A 4904-nucleotide genomic window follows, 5' to 3' on the forward strand; every position below is an offset into this window, starting at 1 on the left:
TGCTAAAAAGCAGCTTCATGTCCTGGGTACAGCTGTTGTTTCAGGTGAACTTGTTGAGAGTGGGAGCCATAAAAAAAGAATTTTAGAATGCCTGCTGCGGAACATAGACATCATGTATTTCTCCCAGTGGATATAAGGCAGCATATAGACTTGACTGCTACTGGTTGCTGTCTGATAACTCAGAGTAATTGCTCTGACACCTCAGATAGTACATTCACAGTTTTCAGAGATAAAGATAATGAGTTCCTTGAGATATCAATGAGCCAGTGGATCACCAAATCTTCAATTGTGTCCTCATTATACCTGTGCTTCTACTTGTTTAACTGAATTTTTTGATATTAAGAAAAAAGAAAAAATATTTTTCATGTATTCTTGCATAGTATTTCATGGTGTATATGCTCTCCCTCAGATTTTGGAAGTGTTGGAAACAATGGAGATTGCTGGTGATTTATAATAATACCCATAGTAGAATAAACTGGGGAAGAATCGCCACATTTAATTTCCAACTAAATGTGTGTGTGTGCATCCTCTCCATGCATGTGTTTGTACATGCATGTGTGTGTGTATCTCATTGTGATTTATTTCATTGACGTAGACATTTTTTCATTGTCTGTTTGTATGAATGTCTTCTTTTGAGAAATTTGTTCATATCCTTTGCCCACTGTTTTTGATGGGGTTGTTTTTTTTTTTTAAGATCCTTAAATTTTTAAAAATGAAGTACCCTAAGTCCAGGGAATTGAAGAAATTATCCATGGTCAACAAAAATGCCCAGATAAAGCTTTTCCTGCAGTATACCCCTTTCCTTCTTTTATTGGTAAACATTGGTAGGCTTTGGCCATTTAACAAAAATTCATTCTGGGTACAGCTGTTGTTTCAGGTGAGAGTGGGAGCCAAAAAGAATTTTAGAATGCCTGCTGCAGAAGCATAGACAAATGTATTATCTCCCAGTGGATATAAGGCAGCATATAGACTTGACTGCTACTGGTTGCTGTCTGATAACTCAGAGTAATTGCTCTGACACCTCAGATAGTACAGCACAGAGATAAAGATACTGAGTTCCTTGAGATATCATTGAGCCAGTGGATCACCAAATCTTCAATTGTGTCCTATACCTGTGCTTCTACTTATATTAACTAATTTTTTTATTAAGAAAAAAGAGAAATATTTTTCATATATTCTTGGCATATTTCTGCTCTCCCTCAGATTTTGGAAGTGTTGGAAACAATGGAGATTGCTGGTGGCTAATACATAGTAGAATAAACTGGGGAAGAACATTTATTTCCAACTAAATGTGTGTGTGTGCATGCATGTGTGTGTACATGCATGTGTGTATGTGTTGATTTATTTCATTGATGTAGACTTATTAATTATTGATGTGAGATTCTTACATTACTTAACAGTAATCACATAACTCATAAGACCTTTTTAGATTTGCAGCCAAGGGCAAGAGCAGGGACTGAAATAACAAAACCCAAGGTCTATTAGTCTGCTTTCTCACTGATAATAAAGGCATACCAAAGACTGGGCAATTTACAAAAGAAAGAAATTTAATGGACTTGCAGTTCCACATGGCTGGGGAGGCTTCACAATCATAGTGGAAGGCAAGAAGGAGCAAATCACATCTTACATGGATGGCAGCAGGCAAAAGACTTGTGCAGGGAAACTCCCATTTTTAAAACCCTCCAAGCTAGTGAGGTTTATTCACTAACACTAGAACAGCATGGGAAGACCCACCCCCATGATTCAATTACCTCCCACCAGGCCCCTCCCACAACACATAGGAATTCGAGATTGGACATAGCCAAACCATGTCACAAGGCTATAGAAGCAATACATTTATTAAGTGTTTAACGTGATTCATTGTTTTCATTTTAGTGTGTGATTACAGGCTTCATTTTCTGAACTCAGGTCCTTGTTTTTGTGTGTGTGTGTGTGTGTGTGTGTGTGTGTGTGTGTGTGTGTGTGTGAATTATGATTCTTTATTCTGACTGGTGCCTATGGAAGCAACAAGGAAATCTATTTACTAATTAGTTTTGTCTTTTTGCATAGAGAAAGCTTGGACTATATTTCTGGAAGGTACCCACTGTGGGATGCTGCTTGTTCTCTGGTGTTGCCATGCAGCGACTGGGAGGAGCAGAGGGCTGCTGGAGACCCTCTGAGATTCTGCTTGTGCACATGCACTGCCTGCAGGGCATGGAGTTCTCCAGCCCATAAAGCAAGACTTCTCAGGCCTGTAGCTACCATCCACCACACCCATATCAGCCACTAACATTTTAAAGATGATTTTACGTGGGCACATAAGGGCCCAGAAAAAAAGTTTTACAAATATTTTAGGAGCCTTAACCTTCATGTTATAGCTAATCAGTGAATGAAGTTACCTTTTAATCAAAGAGCCTCATCGCTGTTTTCTTGGTACTAAAAACTTTTATCAATCTGAATCCTAGTGTTGTGCTCTAAACACTAACCTCACCTATTCGTCTGTCGCCAGAGGCTTTAAACTTGTAGGCTTCCAGCAGGGATTCTCCTGATAAGCGTGCATACCAGTGCAGCTGGGCACACTTGGGAACAGCAGACTGGCCTTCAACACCTGGCTTCAGAGGCAGGGTGTGACTCCAGGTGCTTGCTCAGGTGGTTGGCAAAATCCACCTGTGTCTGGAACAGGACCTGGTTGATGATGCTCTTGGGCAGCCACCCCTTGAAGTCGATGCTGAGCAATCACAAAAGTTTGGTCTTGGAGGGACTTCCAGTCACCAGGTGAAGCACCATGCAAGTGGGACCATGCTACCCCCGATGACACCCTTCTGCTCGGGCATGTTCCTGAAGTCTGTGGCCATGCCAGCCAGCACACAGGTGGAGCCTCGACGCTTGGCACAGTGTATGCTCACAAAGTCGCGGGGCCCCACCAGGTTTCCCGCTGCCTTTGCAGCAGCTCGTGGGTAATGAATGCGTCTTTTCTGATCTTCTGCAGGATCTTAATCTCTTTGATATTGGGGTTCCACTCCCCCATTGCCTCCATGCACTCCACCAGCTCTTCGTAGAGCCTCTCCATGGGTGGCTCCACCACAACTTGCAACCGAAACATCTTGCCCACAGCTGGAGCCACTTTACTCATCACTTTGTCCCCATTGTCTTGCTGGCTGTCCTTCTTCCAGCCCTCCTGGTTGCTGAGGGCTAAGGATGCCCAAGGCCTTCTGCATGGCCTCTTCCCCCTGCCGGAGATAGGTCAGTTCCTGGTCACAGTAGAGAGTCTCTCTCTCTTTCTTTTTTTTTTTTTTTCTTTCTTTTCTTTTTCCAGGTTCAAGAGATTCTCTTGCCTCAGCCTCCCAGTAGGTGGGATTACAGGCACACGCCACCACGCCTGGCTAATTTTTGTATTTTTAAGTGTTTTACCATGTTGGTTAGGCTGCTCTCGAACTCCTAACCTCGTGATCCGCCCGCCTCGGCCTCCCAACGTGCTGGTATTACAGGCGTGAGCCACTGCGCCCGGCCAGAGAGTCTCTTCCAGCAGCGAACAAAGCAGAGAACTCCACCACCGAATCTGGTTAACCCACGTGCTTGGAGGGGGGCCTCCCAGGGCCCTTCGGATCAGCTCCTGGCCCATGTTCCTCACAGCCTGTTGCCTCAGCCCCTTCATGTTGCGCATGTGTCTGTAGGAGCTCCGGGGCACAGTTTGAATGTCACTAGCAGCATTGTTTCCTGGCAGATGTGGCAGTAGTGGGGCCGCCAACGCTGGTGCTGCTGTCTCTTTTCTCAAGGGTGACTCTTCGTCCTTCCTGAGCCACTCAAGCTTCGCCTCTGAGTCCCGCAGCTCCAGCCTGGACCCGTTGTTCTGCGTATTAAATGTCCCTGACTGAAGGCTGTGCATCATCGTCAGGAGATATAAACGCCATCACGCACTGGATTCTTCCCAGCAGTGCTCAGCTCCCCGTGCAGCGCCTGCTGCCATCTATCCAGTGCATACTTTCTCCTCCAGGGATGCTTGCAGTGCGGCCTCCCCTCCGAGGCTGTCCTCTGTGCCCCTCCTCACTCTACTCTTTAATTAGAATCCAGTATTTTGGTCCAGGCTCGGTGGCTCAGGTCCTTCTTATAGACTCATTGAATATTGAAATCGGTAGGACATCCCTTTTTGCTAATTTATTGTCCTCATTTAGCGCTTCTCTCTGGTCTTTCCTGTCAAATTTTGGAGTCACCAAAATTTGATAAGAGAAACTGTGACTTCCATTTCTGATCCCATGTGATCTTCCCAGTAAGTCTAATCCTAGGATGTGATTTGTATATCTGTTACTCTCTCACTCACATACTCCCTACTACGATAACCTGAAGCATAACTGAGTTGTCCATTCTATGACATAGCAAAATATATTGTTTTATTCCTGTAAAGAAATTTCTCAAGGAGTTAATTATAATGTAAAGCCATTTACTCATTCTGGCAATGTGCAAATTCAGAAATATACAGAAAATGTACAACAACCCAAATTAATCTTAATACACACATTATGTTGTTAAAATCAAGGTAGATATGAATTTCTATAATCTTCATATGTAAAGCTTAATATCCTTAAGAAGTATTTAGATAATATTGCAGTTTTAATTTGTGTCTATGTAGTTTGGTCCCCTTTGCTCCATTTTAATTTTTTTCCACTCTTTGTATTACTCCCTTGTTTTCATTTGTTTTGCTAATATTTCCTCTTTATTATTATTTTGATATTTACAGAATAGTTGCAAAATTGTCTAGTGAGTTCTTACCATTTACTCATATTTCTCTAAGGTTTACATTATAAGCAGCTGTGAAACACTTATCACAACTTAGAAATTCACATTGGTATGATCCCTTAAATCAAATTGCAGCCTTTATTCTGATTTTATCAGTTTTTCCATTAATATCCTTTTTTTCTCTTTCAGTA

The 4904-nt window shown here is 42.6% G+C and overlaps 1 pseudogene; it reads right to left on the reverse strand.

Annotated features, from left to right (window-relative positions):
- Positions 1-2580: 2580 nt before the first annotated feature.
- Positions 2581-3690, reverse strand: LOC126940550 (steroidogenic acute regulatory protein, mitochondrial-like; annotated as a pseudogene).
- Positions 3691-4904: the final 1214 nt, after the last annotated feature.

The sequence above is a fragment of the Macaca thibetana genome, chromosome 17 (assembly GCF_024542745.1).
Source record: "Macaca thibetana thibetana isolate TM-01 chromosome 17, ASM2454274v1, whole genome shotgun sequence".
In the NCBI taxonomy this organism is placed as follows: domain Eukaryota; kingdom Metazoa; phylum Chordata; class Mammalia; order Primates; family Cercopithecidae; genus Macaca; species Macaca thibetana.